The sequence below is a fragment of the Bemisia tabaci genome, chromosome 4 (genome assembly GCF_918797505.1).
Source record: "Bemisia tabaci chromosome 4, PGI_BMITA_v3".
NCBI classification, from domain to species: domain Eukaryota; kingdom Metazoa; phylum Arthropoda; class Insecta; order Hemiptera; family Aleyrodidae; genus Bemisia; species Bemisia tabaci.
Window position 1 is genome coordinate 39,453,489 of NC_092796.1, and position 21,847 is coordinate 39,475,335.

A 21,847-nucleotide genomic window follows, 5' to 3' on the forward strand; every position below is an offset into this window, starting at 1 on the left:
ACTTTTATTTTTTCGTGAGAAGTTGCAAAATCCATGATAACTGCAACCACCCTCTGAAGAACTGACAATAAGGCCGGATCTATAATGATGGAATGGTAAGAGTGAAGCATGGCCGCATTATGCACATAATGGTTAAACATGGGCTACTGTGGTCATACATACAGGGTAATCAAATATTCCCGCAGCGCCAGCGTCAGGCATCAGTGCATCGCCCTGTCAACTTTTAAACCAATTGAGATGGATACTTGAATTTTTGTCAGTGCTCCTTAATCAAGGGAAACGACTTCTAAGACCCCGCCAAAACTTCATGGGGATCTTTCTGAAAAGTTGTAAGAAGGTTAGGGGTTAAAAGGGGTAGTGCGAGACTTTTGTATCACCCTGTATACACAGGGCTACACAAAATGTTTTCTTGGGGCTGATTACTGTCTTAGAAACAAGACATTTTGGCGACGGACACGCTTGCCCGGTTTGATGAAAGAAAGAACGAATTTGGATAGGAATTTCACTTTCTTTCGTATTACATTATCATTCTTGTTTTGACCTCTTCCTCGCAATTCGCGTCAGCTTAAAAAATTCGCGAACAGCTCTTGCGAGGCAATTTGTGTCCCAGGGTTACATAACCACTTAACCACTGCCGTCACGAATATTTACGCTCGGAAACTGAACCTGCGGATGTTTTACTTTTGATTTTTTTATTTTGTTCCCTCTTTCTCTCTCCCCCACCCTACCCAGCTTCTCATTCGTTTTATTATTCTCTCGCTCCATTTTCGCATTCGCGAGAGAGGAACACAAAGGATGAGCAGCGTATCTCAAGAGGTGACCCCTCTCTACTCACTCCTCTACAATAAGGCCAAAGGCCTCTACTTCCTTGCTAAAAAAAAACGACGTGTAAACATTCAAGCGTTGCCAAGTGTCCCCCAATGAAAAATTAATTTTTGAGGAAGATCATAAATATTATTTTTTGAAAATACCCGGTACTTTACATCAAATTGCGAACAAAAATCCTTGAAAACTTGGAAGAAAAATATTCACTAGTTCCCCCCAAAAATCCATGTTTTATCGAGAGAAATTTGTCAATATCGAAGGTTCATACAATGTTTTTCCTTCGAACGGCTACTGTATCTAAACAGCGTCCGAGTAGTCCAAGCGCCCTCGATACGGTAGCTGAGAATTGAATACCTCCCCAATTCGAATGTTGATGAATGAGGGCCAAGCACCTTCTTCCGCACCGAGGACGCTCTTCGACGAGCTGTTGGGCGCTCCACTGACGTAAGGGCTATGTCAATTATCGCATGAGCCCTAGAAAGCATGGATTTATACGTAAAATAGGGCTCATGTGAAAATTAAGATACGCCCTTACGTTGGAGGGGCTAAGAAGAGTGGAAATAAATAGCTAATCTTTCTGTTTAAATTAAACTTTTATGAAAACCGATTATATAACGATAAACAATCGGTTTTCAAAAAAGTTTAATTTAAGCAGAAAATTCAGTGTTCATAGTGCCGATAAAGTGTTAAAAATTGTGCAGTATGCTACAACATGGAAATAAATTGCCTCGTGATACCTAATTCATGATTGAAAATTTTTCTTCACTCATGAAAATGGAAACATCCAAATTTTGATGGTCTCTGAGAAGACCTGCTTGAGCGGAGCGGCGCAGAGAGCAATGATGACGAGGACTTGAGATGAAAAGGAGAAGCCCTCGGTGCGGCGGCCGGCATGAAACGTATAGCGCCTACAAGACTGCATGAATACTTCACGCATTGCGTCAAACACACTGCAGTCAGCAGCAGTCGGCTGGAAACGCATAGCGCCTACAAGACTGCATGAATACTTCACGCATTGCTCCAAACACAGTGCGGTCGGCGCAGCGGCGGAAATTAAAATTATTAAATCACATTTATGTTTGTTCTTTCATAATTTTTTCGTTCGTTTGTTATAAATGGAAGGCTTGTCCAAACAGGGATGGGTTTACCGAACTTAACTTTCGCGTAAAGTTCCGTGAACTTTTGTTAATGTTGACAGGGCTATTACAAAAAATCTGCCCAACACGAGTAAACGCGTCTCATACAACCCTCCCCCACCGGCACGTTCACTTAACGAATGAGAAGGGGACGGAAAAATACTGACGGCCCATGGGCGGCAAGTAGATAAATCCGGCCCTGCCAGGAGAGTCCTCTAAACTCTTCTTTAGCGCTAGAAGACTCCCCCGGACTCTTCTTTAGCGCTAAATAGAGAGTCCCGCAGACGCAGACCCCTTAGGTAAGTGTGTTTGGGTGTTTTTTGTGTCTCCCGAATACCCTTTGATGAGATACCCCTCTGGTCCCCTACGAAAAGCTCCTCGTTCCGGAAACACCGCAATGGTGATACGTGGTTCTGCACAATGATCATCGCTATGCTTCTAACTACTCAGTCCATATTGGTTGGCTTCTTTTTCGTGTTCGGACGGCAAGGTCTGAATTATTACGATGTGAACGGTCCAACTGGCCCGGCGAGACACGTGTTTTCAGAGATGAGGTCTCGCATGTCCAGGAGGCATTTCCTTCCGCTTCCACCTCCTCAGCCATCGAGAGCCCTGGCAATGGTGACACGAGAGGCGGGTGGTGGAGGTGGGGAGCTTTGGCGAGGCACGCCGGCGCACGGTGGGTCGAGTCAATAGGAGAAGTCGGACAAAATTTGGAAACTTCAAACGCCTATAACTCCGTTTATACAAAACTGTTAGGTTCTGAAAGTGGTTCCACTGGTTTTCTCGTGGAATTTCCTGCAAGAGGCACCCCTTGGAAGTTAAAACGTGACGAGATAAACATCAAAATTTGCAGTTTTAGTTAGAAATATCATGTCCGATCTCTCTGATTGGCTCAATCCACTGTGCGGAGCGCGGTAGGCCGGAGTCGGACTCGCATGAAGCCAGGTCACGGTTGGCAAGCTTCAAAGACGTGCCGCGCGGCTCAACCGGGAGACAACAGTATGTGCACTTGAGTGAGGTCCACGCTTTGCACGCACCCTAGCGGGATTCAAGAGTCACGTCGGGATGCAGTTACTGTTGTCTACCTGTGCGGACGGCGTCGCCGCGGTTGCAATGATGCCAATGCCACAACTGCAATCGCCCTGCGCCTCCTGGGAAAAATCCACTAACTCCAAAGGAAATCGCGCGTGGATTGTTGGTTTTTCATTCGCTCGCGTGGCGTACGGACGACAACACGGTCAAGGGTGTTCGGCAGGACCGTGAGGATCCCTCCGAAAGACTTTGTAAAGAAGTGTCGTCCATCAGTAACGTGCCGTGCTTTCTTCTTACTTTTTAAACTTTTTGCTTGATTGCAAATGAAACCAGTTATGAGGGTGGAGGTAAAGTTTTTTTTTTTTTTTTTTTTTTGCCCAATATCACCGTTTTTTTTTAATTTACAGTTCACCTTCTCTACCCTTCATTCTTCATTTCATGTCAGGCAAGACTGCTGCACGTGCTATCTCAGACGCAGCAACGGACTGGAATCAATAGTGAATCCATATGGAAATTCACCTTCCATTTTAAATTTTTCATATTATATCCAGGTGGAAATCTTTCTCCAAAGGTGCCATGGACTCCATACCTGGATTCCATTTGTACTCATCCTAATGGTGTCTAGATAGATGTATCCATACGACTGGGCTCCATATGGATACATCAAACGGCTTTGATATGGAATCCATATGTATATGAGTCAATATGGCTTCAATATAGATACTCCACAGGGTCGGATTGAGGGGGTGGCCACATGGGCCGCGGCCCATGGCGGCAAAATTAGGGCGCGGCAAATTTTGCAATTTTTTTAAATGCAGGTACAAAAATATCGGATTCAGAGAAAAATTACAAACAAGAAAAGGTGACAAAATCTCTCATTTCCTGAGAGTTCATTAATTTCTAATTTTGTCGTATTTCGATGATACAAAAGACTGCGCACCTTTAATAATTAGTTGAGTTAAGAGAGAGAGCAAACACGTAATTTGGCCAGGAGCGGCGCGGCGCAAAGAGAAATGATGACGAGGACTTGAGATGAAAAGGAAAAGCCCTCGACGCGGCGGTCGGCATGTAACACATATCAGCGCCTACGAGACTGCGTGAATACTTCACGCATTGCGTCAAATACAGTACGGTCAACAGCGGTCGGCGCGGCGCGCGGCTTGAAACGCACAGTGCCTACAAGACTACATGAATACTTCACGCATTGCGCCAAACACAGTGTGGTCATCGTGGCACGGCGGCGTAAGTTAAAATTATTAAACCACATTTATGTTTGTTCTTTCTTAATTGTTAAGTTCATTTCTTACAAATGAAAGGACTTGTCCGCACAGAGATAGGTTTACGGAACTGAACTTTCTTGCGAAGTTCCGTGAACTTTTGCTAGTAGTGTTGACAGGGCTTACGCAAAAAAATGTGTCCAACACGAGTGTACGCGTCTTATGCACCCTTCTCCCTCCGGCACGTTCACTTGATGGTTTTTATTGATGTTTCAAAATGAATGAGAAGAGGGCGGCAAAATACAGGCGGTCCATGTGCGGCAAGTAGGTAAATCCGGCCATGATACTCCATACGGATTTCATTCCATATTGGTTAGTTAGTTAGTTAGTTAGTATATTTTAAGACATTCAGCGTCACAGGCTATTAACGTCTTTACAGAGAATTTTGAAAATGGGAGTACACGCGAAAATTTAAACAATATTGAAAAGTATATGCACGTAGAAAATCCATATTGATACCATTTCATTGCGACGCTTAGGTATCTTCTGCATGCTCTCTTGGTTATATACTTTTTTCTTGAACAATGTTCCAATCAGTAAGTTCCTTCTCTAATCTCCTTGGAAAAACTCCACGCGAGAGGAGAGAGGGAAAAGAGCATCTCGTTTTCTTGACATTCTATTTTCTTTAATACTCCAGTAGCGGTACATGCACCTGGGCGGTCTTGAAAAAGACGTCAGTATGCAATCCTTGACGTCAGCCACCTCAGCCGTCTAGACCACAGAATCCACGGTCCAGACACATAACTATCCTAGTAAGATGAGATTAACGGCCGGGTCTCGTGGTCGATAATCGATGCAAGTACCGTAATTCTTGGCTGAATCGGCCAGCGCTGCGCTTGCTCCGTCCCGTCTCGGCGGCTGCATGGCGCTATCCGCCGTGGAATCCAGCAACGGCTCTTTGCTCGGTGACTTAACCATCTCATTGAAATCTTTTGACCTTATCTCCCTCTGATCCCCGTTTCTCTCTTACGTAACCCGCCGCAAGTTATGCTTACTCCGTGCGAAAGGAGATCCAGCAAGGTCCTGGAATTCGCCAACTGACCTGCCCCCTGTGAAATTTCCAGACGAGATTGGGAATCGGTTCAAATCTATCAAGTCTATTTTTCATTGAGCCCTGCGGTCGATAGAAATAAGCGTTCCCTGAGGATCATCATAAATTCGACCTGTTTAGTTTTGGGACTGCCCGATTCTTTTTCTCTCGCGTGAAAGGCAGCGGTGCCAAAGAAGAGCCGAAAGCCATTCGACTGCACCGACTTCGCGCGAAGCAAGACGCTTGCTTTCTAAAGTTTTGACACGACGGATACGTAGTGCGATAGTACATATATATTTCTTTAATAAAGTTGGTCAACCGGACAGTGCTCAAATGAAAGCCTATGGTAAGGCAAACTTCCATGCAAAGTTTCAACTTGAAGTGACCCCTGGTTTAGGCTGTACAGCGTTGCCAATTTTCCAGTTTTATGTGCTAAAATCAAGGATATTGGACTATTAGTCCGGTGCATAAGTAGACTAGTACACCCAAGTTGGTCAACGGGACAGGGCTCAAACGAAAGCTTATGGTAAGGCAAACTTCCAGGAAAAGTTTCAACTTGAAGTGAAACCTCGTTTAGGCTGTACAGCGTTGCCAATTTTCCATTTTTATGCGCTAAACTCACGAAATACTGAATCGTCATGGTTCAACAGACTATTATACCCGAGTTGGTCAACGAGACAAGGCTCAAACGAAAGCTTATGGTAAGGCAAACTTCCAGGAAAAGTTTCAACTTGAAGTGAAACCTCGTTTAGGCTGTACAGCGTCGCCAATTTTCCATTTTTATGCGCTAAACTCACGAAATACTGAATCATCATGGTTCAACAGACTATTATACCCGAGTTGGTCAACGAGACAAGGCTCAAACGAAAGCTTATGGTAAGGCAAACTTCCAGGAAAAGTTTCAACTTGAAGTGAAACCTCGTTTAGGCTGTACAGCGTCGCCAATTTTCCATTTTTATGCGCTAAACTCACGAAATACTGAATCATCATGGTTCAACAGACTATTATACCCGAGTTGGTCAACGAGACAAGGCTCAAACGAAAGCTTATGGTAAGGCAAACTTCAGGGAAAAGTTTCAACTTGAAGTGAAACCTCGTTTAGGCTGTACAGCGTCGCCAATTTTCCATTTTTATGCGCTAAACTCACGAAATACTGAATCATCATGGTTCAACAGACTATTATACCCGAGTTGGTCAACGAGACAAGGCTCAAACGAAAGCTTATGGTAAGGCAAACTTCTAGGAAAAGTTTCAACTTGAAGTGAAACCTCGTTTAGGCTGTACAGCGTCGCCAATTTTCATTTTTATGCGCTATACTCACGAAATACTGAATCAATCATCATGGTTCAACAGACTATTATACCCGAGTTGGTCAACGAGACAAGGCTCAAACGAAAGCTTATGGTAAGGCAAACTTCCGGGAAAAGTTTCAACTTGATGTGAAACCTCGTTTAGGCTGTACAGCGTTGCCAATTTTCCATTTTATGTGCCAAATGAAGAATTCGGGACTATGTCCAATGCATCATAATTAAACAGACTAGTGCACGGCTACGTGCTGAATACTACCCTGAGATCGAATCGAAGCGCAATAAAGGCCATCGTGAACTTTTCGAGCAGTGTTGCATTTATATTAATTTTTTAACATTTCTCCGTCTGTAGCGTTCATTTACTATCGAGTCGTAATGTTTAGCCCATACTCATCAAAGTTATAGCCAATGAAGGTACGTTTTCCGCCAAAAATCTCGGAAAACCCCTAATTTTATGATAACAAAATTAATAATAAATTGGCAACACTGCTTCGAAAAGTTCACGATGGCCTTTAGTTGCGCTTCTATTCGATCTCAGGGTAGTATTCAGCTCGGAGACCGATGCACTAGTCTGTTTAATTATGATGCATTGGACGATTAGTCCCGAATTCCTTCATTTTGGCACATAAAAATGGAAAATTGGCAACGCTGTACAGCCTAAACGAGGTTTCACTTCAAGTTGAAACTTTTCCCGAAAGTTTGCCTTACCATAAGCTTTCGTTTGAACCTTGTCTCGTTGACCAACTCGGGTATACTAGTCTGTTGAGCCATGATGATTCAGTATTTCGTGAGTTTAGCGCATAAAAATGGAAAATTGGCAACGCTGTACAGCCTAAACGAGGTTTCACTTCAAGTTGAAACTTTTCCCGAGAAGTTTGCCTTACCATAAGCTTTCGTTTGAGCCTTGTCTCGTTGACCAACTCGGGTATACTAGTCTGTTGAACCATGATGATTCAGTATTTCGTGAGTTTAGCGCATAAAAATGGAAAATTGGCAACGCTGTACAGCCTAAACGAGGTTTCACTTCAAGTTGAAACTTTTCCTGGAAGTTTGCCTTACCATAAGCTTTCGTTTGAGCCTTGTCTCGTTGACCAACTCGGGTATAATAGTCTGTTGAACCATGATGATTCAGTATTTCGTGAGTTTAGCGCATAAAAATGGAAAATTGGCGACGCTGTACAGCCTAAACGAGGTTTCACTTCAAGTTGAAACTTTTCCTGGAAGTTTGCCTTACCATAAGCTTTCGTTTGAGCCTTGTCTCGTTGACCAACTCGGGTATAATAGTGTGTTGAACCATGATGATTCAGTATTTCGTGAGTTTAGCGCATAAAAATGGAAAATTGGCAACGCTGTACAGCCTAAACGAGGTTTCACTTCAAGTTGAAACTTTTCCTGGAAGTTTGCCTTACCATAAGCTTTCGTTTGAGCCCTATCCCGTTAACCAACTTGGGTGTACTAGTCTACTTATGCACCGGACTAATAGTCCAATATCCTTGATTTTAGCACATGAAACTGGAAAATTGGCAACGCTGTACAGCCTAAACCAGGGGTCACTTCAAGTTGAAACTTTGCATGGAAGTTTGCCTTACCATAGGCTTTCATTTGAGCACCGTCCGGTTGACCAACTGTTTGTCCTCAACATCTTGGCGCTTTCTGACCTCAATTACATTTCACGGGATCTCAACATGACAGCGTGCCAGATATAGATGACCAAGGTGCGAAACAACGTATCTCCGTCTGAGACGTTGCAGAGTTCCTGTCATACTTTATTTTTTCTTTGGAAAACGAGTCAACGTTTTTTCTCGAAGACTTCCTTGATTTTTCTTTTCTATCAGTAGAATCTCTTGTACAAATTTCAAGCTAAAATATGAAAATTTTGAAACGTCGCAATGAAGATACGTGATTTCGCACTTTGACCGTCGATATGGCACGGCGGAATCCAGCTAAACCTGAAGTTCCACCCAATTTTCTTTTCATTATTCTACCCTCAGGATTCTCAGGAGGTTTCATTTACTAAAAAACATTTAGAAAATTCAAAATATTTCAAAAGGCAAAAAATCCAAGATGTTAAGGGTTAAGTAATGAATAAACTGTCTACTTTTACAAAGGCTCTAGCTAAAGATCCCTCAGCTTAAGAGCTCTCAGGATTAAATTTTAATTACGGCTCAAAAGTTTTTCTCTCGGACCGTTTTGATAATACACGGTTTAGAGAAAGTCAATCTCTCAAAACTTAACCAACTTAATTGTTCATCATTACTCATTAGGCATATTATTTTACAACTGACCGATGTCATACATTTTACAATATGAAATTTTTATTTCTGGCCCATGTCAGAAGCTACTTATGTAATTTCAGTTTCCCCATTCGGATAGGTGATTTTATAGATGAGTAAGAAATAGTAGTTCCTTATTGCAAAACGCAGTCCAATTTTCGCGCATATCTCATGCGGAAATGATGTACTCCACCGTTGACGATATGTGGAAGGCACCCAGAAGGCTCCCACAAAACTTTTCCTCGTCTAGTCATGTGACATTGAATAATGTGCCGACAGTGACACGGTAATTTTGGACGTCAGCCACTGATAACGATGCGCGGCAGTCGTTTTAAGGCATAAATAAACCTTCCAGTCGGTCGGTTAAGTCCACTTTATTGCGTCCTTAAACTGGATATTTCTTCGACAGCTGCGTGGTGTTTTCACTGGATTATGACCGAAAAAAAAGTATCAGGGAGATCGCAATAGTGTGTTTGCCGAGGGCGAATTATTATTAAGGCAGATATACCAAAAAATTAACATGAAACAACAGAGAACATTATTGGCTATCGGTGAAACTTGGAGATGTAGTGACACCCAGTGACCCCGGGCAAACAGATCAACTTTTTCGCCCTTGATTGCGATCTTCAAGAGGATACTACATCCTATACTGCCGTGCTAAGGAAGAACGCCGTATGAGCATTCGAGAGTTGCCAAATTTCCCCGGATAAAACATGTATTTTTTACGAAATTGTTGTATATTTTTCCTTAAAATTTTCAGATATTCTAGAATAAATTGCGAGCAAAATCGTCTGAAAAATCAGAAGAAAAATATTTACAATTTCCCCAATAAATTCGTATTTTATCAGAGGAAATTTGGTAACGCCTGGAGGTTCATACGGCGTTTTTCCTTAGCACGGCAGCATAGGACAGAGGTAAGAACAGTCCTCTCGCGGAATAATGTGGATTTGCTCCTGTTTTGACGGAAACGACGCGACAGTTCGAGAATATTTTGCAATTAGGAACTACAATTTCTGTCTCAGTTTATGAACAACGTTTGTATCGTTACTTTCCCTATGCACATAAGGGTTTTTACCGATGAGCCAGAAATTGTAGTTCCGAATTGCAAAATGTAGTCCAATTTCTGTGCATTTAATACTCTCCGCAAAGACCCTAGTACCTATTTTGCAAGTGGGGCGAATTTTGTTGCCTCAACAGAATCATTCATTTCCTTTGAATTATACTGGTAGAATGTTGAGGGAAACTCAATTTTGGAGATGTATTCGTTAATGATTGAAGCGAACTCAGTATTAGTCTGAATTGTTACATATAACTGGACGCCCTCAATCATCGGAAAATCATCTCGTACGAGACCAATTACAGCTTACATTGCGGCCGCATGACGCGCGGGCAAGAGAAGCTGTAGCGCCTTCAATAATACTAGAGACTTCACGCACATCCATAGAGCACGTATTCGTATAGTTGCATACAGGCGTTTTTATCGGTGCTGCATTGGCTTTTGGTGGTTCTGGGCAAGATATCAACTGAAACTCTTGTCGTAGATCATGTAGACGCATTTAGAGCACCTATCTTTCTTCTTCCTCTTTCGCATCCTTTTTTGTCTACCGTTACCATCACTTTAGTTACTCTTGTGAGTCGAAGAAACAATCCTGATAGAGAAAAAGTTTGAAAAGTGACTTGATTGTAGAAAAGCAATGCTGTCGAGACGTAACGACTTAAAAAGTTCATTGATAACCTGTGCGTCGTAGTCCACGACGCGACACAATATCACTCCGCTGCCGTGCTATGTAAAAAGACCGTATAAAGCATTCAACTGTTGCCAAATTTCTCTGGAGTACAGAGTTATTTTTGAGTGAAGGTAAGTAATTTTCTTGAGACATTCTCAGACACCTTAGATTGTATTTCGAACGAAATTCTCTGAGAAATTCAACGAATAAAATACAGGGTGGGCCAGAAGTTCCAGGACGGTCGGCTAACTTTTGAACGGTTCGAGATAGAAAAATGAAACTTTGGGAATGTTCCTATCTCAAAGGGGACCATCTTATGGGGGAGTCAAAATTTTGGTCCCCCCTAAGGGAGGGGGCGGGGGGCCCCAACTTTTTGTTTTTCAAATGGCAACCCCTATCTTGTGATACCTCATTCGAAAGACCATACAAAACTAAGAATTTTGGCGCAAACCGCAGATCAATATCTTAATTTTTGACCGAGTTATGATAGGGTCAAAGGTCAAATTTGACCTATTTTCAAAAAATCACAACTCCGGTTCAAATTATCGTAAAGAAAAAAATAAAACGGGAAAATTTACTAAATTGTGTTCGCTTTTTTGTAAAAATTGCAGAAATCACTTCGAACTAATTTTAAGGGGGGGTTCGGACCCCCAAATACGTCAATTCAAAGGTCATTCAATTTTCCCGCGAAATAAGCCAATTTCCCCTAGATTTGCCTCCACATTATCTCAGTAAGGTCAAAATCAGTTCAACATTACGTTGGGCAAGTCCCCAAATTTCAGGAAAAGTTAAAAAAACGCAATTTAAGGTAATTAAATTTGACCGTTTAAATTGGGTTTTTTTTAACTTTTCCTGAAATTTGGGGACTTGCCCAACGTAATGTTGAACTGATTTTGACCTTACTGAGATAATGTGGAGGCAAATCTAGGGGAAATTGGCTTATTTCGCGGGAAAATTGAATGACCTTTGAATTGACGTATTTGGGGGTCCGAACCCCCCCTTAAAATTAGTTCGAAGTGATTTCTGCAATTTTTACAAAAAAGCGAACACAATTTAGTAAATTTTCCCGTTTTATTTTTTTCTTTACGATAATTTGAACCGGAGTTGTGATTTTTTGAAAATAGGTCAAATTTGACCTTTGACCCTATCATAACTCGGTCAAAAATTAAGATATTGATCTGCGGTTTGCGCCAAAATTCTTAGTTTTGTATGGTCTTTCGAATGAGGTATCACAAGATAGGGGTTGCCATTTGAAAAAAAAAGTTGGGGGCCCCCGCCCCCTCCCTTAGGGGGGACCAAAATTTTGACTCCCCCATAAGATGGTCCCCTTTGAGATAGGAACATTCCCAAAGTTTCATTTTTCTATCTCGAACCGTTCAAAAGTTGGCCGACCGTCCTGGAACTTCTGGCCCACCCTGTATAAAGGTTTCCCAGAAATTGAGTAGTTTATCAGAGGAGAATTAACAACATTAAAATACGCATGCGCCGTTTACCCCTGGCACGGCACTGCGGGCATTGGCCGTTGCAGAATCGAAAATTAAAGTCCAACCGTATCTGTAGTAAACAAGGACAAATTGCTCGCGCAAAAAAGTCGCATATTGAGAAGCGCATGGCCCATCTCAGAAACGTCTAACAAAAAACATTGATTTCCAATTCAAACGGTGGCGTGCCAGAAAAACAAAGAATAAGAGACGTTTTTGCGCGCTAAGGTATCCCCCCCCCCCCATCCCTTCAAGAGCGAGCAAAACACCGGCTCACCAAGTTTTAGAGAAAACGTCTTACGAGCATTCGGAAGATGTCAAATTTTATCTAAAACAAGATTTGTGTTTGAAAAAATTTATAAATTTTTCCCTCAAAACTTTCAAAAACGCGAGATCAAATTGCGAATGAGATTCCTGGAAAAACTCGAGCGAAAGTACCCAAAAATTGCTCAAAAGAATCTGCGTTAATCAGAAGAAATCTGGCAATACTTTAATGTTCATACGACGCTCTTTCTTAGCAAGGTGGCATAATGCAGGCTGAACAGTAAGCCATGCTAGACGTCTATACATAGTCAAATTTTCGCCTCACGCGGCTGCGAAGTAAATTGCGCGACAATGAGCCCGCAAATTTCGCCCGGTTCTTGAAAGAACGGACTACAAAACCGGCGGAAAATTGCGAAGCTCCCGCCTCCACGAGGGAGGATATTAATACGCGTTGAAAAAGAAAAGTTAAACATGACCTGAATACTAAAGTGTCCTTACGCGCCACACATCGGCGCTCAGCGTCTGACTGTAAAGGGGGGAGGAGGGGGCCGGGGAGGGGAGAGGGGGCGGAGAAAAAAAGGAAGCGGTTCATTCACGAAGAGACGTTGGCTGTCCGTGTGGATAAGACGGTGATCGCCGCGCGAACTAGCGTTGTCAGATGAGAATGATCAATGGGCAGACATTAACCCTAGACAGACTTAAGGACCGTCCATTATGACGTCAGGATTTTCGTCCAATTATTAAACCCCCCCCCCCCAGCCCCATTTTGTATCAGTGGCAGTGTTGAACCCCCTCCCCCAATACAAATTACGTCAGGTTCGAGTCAACACTTCCGGTCCCCTCCCCCATATTGCTCTCGAAAAATCCGAAATTTTCTTTTAAATATGAGCTCTTTGCACTCATGTGAGCACGAGTAAGGCTGAATGGAGAGAGGGGGAGGTCGAAGGGGCTTTTTTATGGGGGGGGGGGGCATTCCATCCTTGGGTACAAGCTTGGGCTCTGCTTGACCCTGCCCTCCTCTCAGGATCGTGACATAATATTTGGAAGCCCCTTCAGGACCCTCAACATATCGTCGCCCCTCCTACTTAAGGACGTAAAAGTCGTAAGGGTGTAACGCATTTTTCTCGTGAGCCCTGATTTACTTATAAATCCATGCTTTCTGGGGCTCATACGGAAATCGAAATTTGCCCTTACGCCAGAGGAGTAACGATATAATCGGATGAGGATGCATTAGAAATGCAGAGAAAGAATACGCACATTCTTATGCTTATGTGCATTAAATGCACAAAAATGCACACATTTTGTGTTTTTGTACTTTTTGTGCTTTTCAGCTTTCTGTATCATCTACTCAGCCCTTTTGCCGATCACACAATACGGAATGCAGAAGCACAAACTTTAGGCTTTTAAAACCAAGATAAATAAGGTAAAAGTAATGCAAAATACCTATCATTAACGAGGTCTTGCCATACCTTTCCGACTGTTCTGAAAATGTCTCTTCATAGGCTTTATATTCCTTTCCTTCCTTGAAAAATGTAGCATATCAGATTAGGGGACTTAGGTGTGGATTAGTCGAAAATTAGGGTAGGGCGGTATCCCGAAACTTCTTTGGCATTTGGTCCAAAATCTCCCTCCATTCCTCGAATTTTTAACTCAAATTCAATTCTGTCTGGCTGTTCCAACGTCATCCCATTCGTTTCGCTTCGGTAAATACATATCGCATTAACCTTCTCCTCGTCTGAGCTGTTCATTCTTCAAAGGGATTAGATGCCAAACATGTTCGAGCTTTAGTCGATCTTATGTCTATCACGTCTCCCAGAGATCATTAGTTTTCGGTACTTGGACCCCTTTAAAAATAAACGATTCGTCTTACGTTTGCGAGAGAGAATGACCGGAAACCAAGGTCAACCTCCAGGAAACCATCGCATTAATTCATATCTACTCGCAACCAATTTTTATCTCATATGCTTTCACCTCTAGAACCTTTTCTAAAAACTTTAACCTAATCAGATTGTCCGAGTCGGAGTGCGAGAAATATGAAATCTATGAAATTAAAGACGCATTATTATTTTTTGTATGGTTCGAGCAAAAAAGCTTAGTAAATATGTCTGTCTTCACTGCGAGTAAATAAATTCTTACCACAAAATATTTGTACTGCCAGTCACCAATCACTATCCACTATATTAGGCTTGAGATTAATTGAACCATGATTCGTTTAACTCAGAATAGATTGAGAGAAGGAGGACTAGGTAAAATTAACATATTTAAATGAATAAGTGGGATTTAATTTGGTACGTTTTTCAATATTGCAGCTTTTTTTGCTAATAAAAATCGGATTATGAGAAAATCAACAAAATGCAGTTTGAAGCTCAGCCCGTAAGTTTATAGTCTTAAGTTGACCGAGGAAAGAAAAATTCTCGATGGAAAAATTCATGACAATCTTTGAGGGGTTTTTTTTTTCTAAATTGGACTCCATTTCTTTCTCTCCACGATACAATTATGAAAATTGTCCTTAGAAAAGTGTGAAGTACGACTCTTCAGTTCTGCTTGGGAAATTCCACAAATTACATTTTCCATGTCTAGGAATGTGGAAAAAATACATGTCAAATCAGTCACTGACATTGCACGAAACAAGAGTAAGCTCACATTATCCGACCAATGACCTGTACTTATTAATTTCTTGTGCAAAAGTATACCCTTTTCTGTCGACGTCGAACCCTAACTTTTGTGTTATTATTGTTGAGAATGTAATTAACCAAGCAAATGTGCAGACAATTAAGCATACGATTATCTTGCGTAACTCAGATAAATGAGTTATTTTTTCTTATTAAAGGTAAAATTTCTCGATTCTATGCCACTAAAACGAGGATAATGGTCTTTTTGTCGCATAATAGGAGGTATGCCGCACCCTTTGGCCGCTTTCTATTTTCTAAGGTCCACTTCGCGAGTCCTTGTGAATAAATCTGAATCCAACGGGCTCATTTAGGGACTATCCCCTTACTATAGCTGCAAAAATCCTAAAAATCGACCCAATGAATCTTTGGAGCGAACTATGACAAAAAATGGACATTTACATCGTTTAAATTGGAGAATGCACAACCTCATCACTGAGTGTAAGATAACCTCGGCCTATTTACTGGGTTGCCTACACTAAAAATTGAAGGCAAACCGACATGGCGTTGAACTCGCCTCTCCCCGTCTGGTAAAAAAGTTGTAAATCGTGTGTGTGACCTTACGCATCATTATCATGGAGGCTTCGACTCCAATTAGGCTCTCAATTTTCGGTCGGCCATAAACCAACAAGATTTGGGCCCAAAACAGGATTCTGTGACCAGACCAGAGCAACTGACCCATTGTTGCGGGTTGCATCCACAACCCCTGAAAAATCGTTGACATATTATTACAAATGGACGTATTTCTACCAAACAGACCTATGTGCAGGTGAGAAATATGGGGTGTGCTCTAGAAAGCTGCATAAGAAGCAGTGTAAAAGTGGGCGTGATTCCTTTTGAAGAATCGGAAAATCGGGATTTTACATTCTATCAAACAGACCTATGTGCCAACTGAATGCGAGATTCATGAGCCGCGGGCATGGCAAGAGAGCGTTGTGGACAGAGCTCATGAGTTAAAGCGCCCCGACGATGATTTTCCCCTCGCGCGTGCGCTCGATCATTGCCGCTGACGTCACTGGCGCTTTATTATTCTCATTCACTCTTACGGCCAGAGAACTAACGAGCACACCCCATACTTCTCACCTGCACATAGGTCTGTTTGGTCGAAATACGTCCAAATGAAATTTCACTCTGAGCATGCATCTCTGGGTTGAGTGGACGTAAATCAGTATCACTCCCCGAGCTTAACACTGTTACACAAGAGTCTCGATAGGGAACCCAGAACCGGGGTCGCCTGGTCGTCGTTTTAACAAAATACTCTCTGCAGGCCTGGAACGATGGGAGCGTGTGCGTAGGAGCACGAAACGACAGCGGAGTGGTCCATGGTTTATCCGTAATCTTTTTTAAGTGTGTCTCTCAGACTGTTTGCGATGAATTCGACGCAAGGTCTTGAGTCTTTTGAGTCTGGATCAAAGGCAAGGGCCGGGCACAACGAGGAGATCAATCAAAGGCCCCGCGGCACAATGTAAATACATCATCGGACAGGCCCAACCGGAGACGTAAAATTGGACCGAGTTTAGCTGATTTCGGCAAGACGTATCTCCTGTTGGTTTCGCTATGCGCATGGGCGCTTTGACGGGTGCGGCTCGTGCATTCGGTCCCTTTCTGATAAACCGAGCCCAATTCAAGCGCCTCTTCCTTATTTTGCGACTCAACCTTGGTCCCGTGGGTCCTCGCTTCTCGATCCAGAGTTCAAGGCCCGCGAGGCGCAGGGTGGCAAAATCTCATGGGATTTGTAACAGCGAGATCTCACGTGACAATATCGGAGGAGAATCAAGTTATGGATGCGGCACTCCTCGGAAGCATAGGCGGATCCAGCAATTTGGCAACACCGAATTTCCTCCATTTAAACCTGTGTTAAATAATCGATTCTTGTCGAAGCATCTGGGCCATCCGGGAATCGATATTTCTCCATAACTTCAAATGGAGAAAAAACAATGTTGCCAATTTGCTGGATTCGCTAATGCTCGGAAGAAGGCGACGAAGACGTTCCACGCTGCAGTGCTGGGGAAGAACATCGTAAGACCATTCAGGAAAAAAATTTGCAGGGACAAATTTTCCCTCCAATTTTCCAGACAATTTTGTTTCCAATATAATCTGAATTATCTAAATATGTGAAGCGAAATATGCATAGCTTTCTTCGAAAATACGTGTTTTATTCCAGGAATTTTGGCAACTCTCGGATATTACGGCATTTTTCCTTAGCACGACAGGGTGAGGCGATGGCGGTAGAGATTTTGCGATGTCAGTTGCCTAATAACCTCTGAGAATTTAAGCACAAGTGGCGTTTTAGTGTCGCAGAGCACTAGAGTGCGCTACAGGAGCGACCTACATGTCCAGATGTGTCGCAGCTCGCAGGCCTCATCAAATTGTGATCATTTGCATCGGCCTAGTAGAGATTTTATTAGTATATAACTTCAAAAGCAGGATTTCGGCACCGAGCGCCTTCAATTTACCGTGATACTTTCCGCTTTGCCTTAGAGTTAGTTTAGTTGCCGAACCAAACCAAACCGAACCTAACTAAGGTCAGGGGCTCCATTACGCGTACGCGCGAATTCGTGATTGAGGAAACTATTTGGACTGCATTTTGCGATTTGGAACTATAAATTCTGGCTTATCTGAAAAAATACTTAAGTGCATAGGGCAACTAGTGGCACATATGTTGTTTTTAAACCGGGCCGTAATTTATAGTTTCTCATTGCGAAATGCAGTCCAATTGTTCTTCGCGATCACATGTTCTGGCAGAAAAAAAAATGAAAATAACAGCGGAATGCGTGGTAGGATGTGTAGATGCAGGCTGATTGTAAGATGAAAATTAGTTTACCAGTTCGTTTAAGCGCCAAATTTTTATTCAAATGCTTCGTTGTGATCGAAATAAATTCGAAAAACATCATGGAAGTTCTTATGTTGTTTCAGTTGTAAAGTCACTCGTAAAATTTTGCGATTATTTTTAAACATTATTAATGACAATGCCACTATAAAAACTCCTTATCCGTATTTTTCAGAGTTGTTCCCGTATCCTAATTTTACGTAAATATTTAGCAATCATTCTAAACGTCTGGTGAGAGGCTGGGCATGAGCGAGGAGTCCCTAAATATGCGTGTTCAGAAAAAAGAGAGGACTTCCTCGCGAAAATTTTAGATTTGACTGTGGACAAAATACAGTCCGTATGCAGAAAAATTGACACCGGTTCGACCAGTTTTCTTAGGTCAGTGGCCTGAGAAACTCGTCCCCTTCGACGCAAAATGCCAATCGACCGTAAATAATGAAAGGCGATGAACAGTAATGACTTTTCGAATCTTCTTTTCAAAGAATTTTCTTCCGTCGTGGGAAATACTTGTATACCTAAATGATGACTTCGGATGAAAGTTTGGAAACATTGCCCTTTCTCAAAACGTGATTTTGATCTTAAGAAGAAGAAGAAGAAGAAGAAGAAGAAGAAGAAGGAAAAGGAAAAGAAGAGGGAGAGGAAGAAGAAGCGGTGAAAATCTGCACGCGCAATAAACGGACTGTAAACATATTAAATAAACATTCTCCAAGTTTTCACTTAAAACACCGATAAACCTAGCAGTAGCGATTTACTTAGTTCAATCGGAATCCTAATCACAACCTTTGAATTTTTCTCTGACACAGCAAATTCGACGCACCCTTGGGGTTTATCAAAGGTGCTTCCAAATTTTACGATTAGGAATGTGTGTTGAACGAGGTAGGTACGTTATAGCTCTGACGTAAGTGAGATAACACAATTTATAGGTGAGTGATAAAGTAGACAAAAATACAAACATAAATGTTCGAACTAAAACTTTATGAATTTTTGCTGGAACATTCACTGATGATACGTAATTTCAGAATGGATTTTAGAGAAAAATACATAAAAGGATGCAAATTTTCACAATTTATCATGTTTGTTTCTCCCTCGAAATGATGGAAAACTTTTACGGGAAAGAGAATCGTTACGTTGCTTTCACAATATGCCCGTATCAGGTCCAACCTACTTTTCTCATCGTCATTGTTAGGATGTTACTGCGAGCTGCGTTATTACCTGGACCGAAGAAAATGTAAGCACGGAATGAACATCGTAACTAAAATTAGAAAAGACTGGTCCTGAAAAAACTATTGATATTGTGAGGCAGGGCCGGATTAAGGGGGTGGCCACATAGGCCGCGGCCCATAGCGGCAAATTTAGGGGGCGGCAAATTTTGAAATTTGTCTAAATGTAGCTATAAAGAAAAATCGGATTCAGAAAAAAAATTACGAACGAGAAAAGGTGACAAAATCTCTCATTTCCTGAGAGTATATCTCTAATTTGTCGTCCTTCTGTGATACAACAGACAACACCTTCAATTAGTCGAGTTAAGACCAAGAGAGAAACTGAACACGGAATTTACCCTGGAACGGTGCGGCGCAGAGAGCAATGATGACGAGAACGTGAGATGAAAAAGAGAAACCCTCGGCGTGGCGGTCGGCATGTAACACATATTAGCGCCTACAAGACTGCATGAATACTTCACGCATTGCGCCAAAGACAGTGCGATCGCTGCGGTCAGCAGCGGGCAGCGTGAAACGCATAGCGCCTACAAGACTGCATGAATACTTCACGCATTGCGTCAAACACAGTGCGTGCAGCAGCGGTCTGCCCGAAACGCATAGCACATGTAAGACTGTAGGAATACTTCACGCATTGCACCAAACACAGTGCGGTCAGCGCGGCGCGGCGCGGCGGCGGAAGTTAAAATTATTAAACCACATTTATGTTTGTTCTTTCATAATTTTTTGGTTCATTTCTTAAAAATGGAGGGCCTTGTCCATACAGAGATAGGTTTACGGAACTTAACTTTCGCGCCAAGTTCCGTGAACTTTTGCTAGTAGTGTTGACAGGGCTTTCGCAAAAAATGTGACCAACACGAGTAAACGCGTCTTATACGCCTCTCCCCCTCCGGCACGTTCACGTGATGGTTTTTATTGATGTTTCAAAACGAATGAGAAGGGGGCGGCAAGTAAGTAAATCCGGCCCTGCTGTGAGGGCGACGTTTACTTTCTTCTCCGAGATTCGTTAACCTTCCAACGAGAGAAGAGAAAAAAGAGAGAAGAACCTCCAGAAAGAGCCAACTAGATAAAGTTAATGAAAGAGAACTGAAATCACAGCATGATACAAATTTTGCAATATTTTCGAAATTTTGTGGGTCCCAATGTATTAGAACTAGTTATTCACTATTTTCTAATCCAAAAATGTGGACTTCCTCATCGGAAGATTGGACTTTGGATAGGCAAAGGACGAGCGTGAGGAAACGATTGTTCTTCTAGATACATCACCAATTATTACATCGTTCATCACAGTTGTGCTGAACGATGGCATCAAGAGAGGGATTTCCCCCATTTAACAATGTTCTCAATGTGTCTCAAAAATACTCATACTTCGTTCGGGCTGGGAATCACCAAGTCTAAAGTTCGCTCTTCGGATTCGGGCGCAACTAATACCTGCCGAAAGATGTTATGCGTCCGAAGTCAAATTCAATCAAAATTTATCTGTGAATGGATATCTTTCTATTTATTCTATTAAATGCTTCGATATTATAGCAATCGATTTACAGATCTAACAAAATCATGCATTGGAAGCGTGCATCTATTACGGAACAACAGAAACATGAATGGGATTTGCGACGCGACGAATAGCCTTTAAAAACTATTTTCATGGACAAAAATTGCTCTTTCTTTAGTTCTGGAACATAGGCTCATAATCTTCTTCACCTTAAAATAAATTAGTACAAGTTAAATTCGCGGAGCGCAATTTACTGTTTCACGGAGTGAACTCGGCTCTCACAGCGCAGAATCAACCCTTCAGCGGAGATACCTTCTTTCTTACGGAGCGGATTTCGTTTCTTATTTATACCAGTTGAGTTTTTTGGGGGCAAAATAGGCTCCTGAGTGACCTCGGATAATACACTCAAGATATCTATCATTGTACTTGCAACTTGCATAATCGATACACACTTTTCAAAATGAAATTCTGTGCTGGAGACTATATAACGCCCAAAAGACCCCGAGTTGTATGAATGCGGAGCGTAATCTATTCTCTTTACGGAGTGACTTATTACATTACTGAATCTTTTCTTTTTACGGATTGCCATTCGCTATTATGGTGCTAATTTCACTTCGTATTCATGTCACTCAGGGTTTTTGGGCGGTATATAGACTCCAATACCGAAGTGCACCTCTCGATTCTTAACAGTGTATGTGCTTGCCACCTGATCTATATGGTCGGAGTTTTCGCCCAGTATTTATAAACGTACGCTCAGTAAAATTAGTGACCTCTCAAAAAAAAAGAAAAAAAAGAAAAGAAAAAAAATTATATTTTGCACGCAGATCTGCCATTTTTAAGAACAGAAAGTAATTTTTACAATGAAGTTCCTTTCCTCTATCGACTTTGTTTCTTTTGCATTATGGTAGCGCAAATTTCTAGATTCAGTAAGATCAACATGGTATTCTTCTTTTTTACAGAAAGAACACTTCATCGATGTCTATGCAGTTTTAAGCCTAATTTTAACGCTTCCGAGTACATTCTAACTATTATTCTCAACTTCCGTCGTGAGTTGATAAGTTTATCGGAATTTTCGATACGTTGATGAAATTGTTGAGGGAGATGATTACACGGTATGTGATAATGAGACGCATTCTGGTCTTAATCCCAGAATAAGTGTGCTTTCACATGTTTCATGACCTTGATTCACTGATTTTATCGCACACAGAAGTTTCCCGCAAATAAGAACATTATTGATCTAGTTAGAGTCGTGAATTTTAGGAGGAAATTAATACAATATTTACC

The 21,847-nt window shown here is 41.9% G+C and overlaps 1 protein-coding gene across 1 annotated transcript in view; it reads right to left on the reverse strand.

Moving 5' to 3' along the window:
- Positions 1–21,847, reverse strand: part of LOC109031543 (probable peptidoglycan muropeptide transporter SLC46) — a 58,323-nt gene that overhangs the window by 33,987 nt on the left and 2,489 nt on the right. The window lies entirely within an intron of this gene.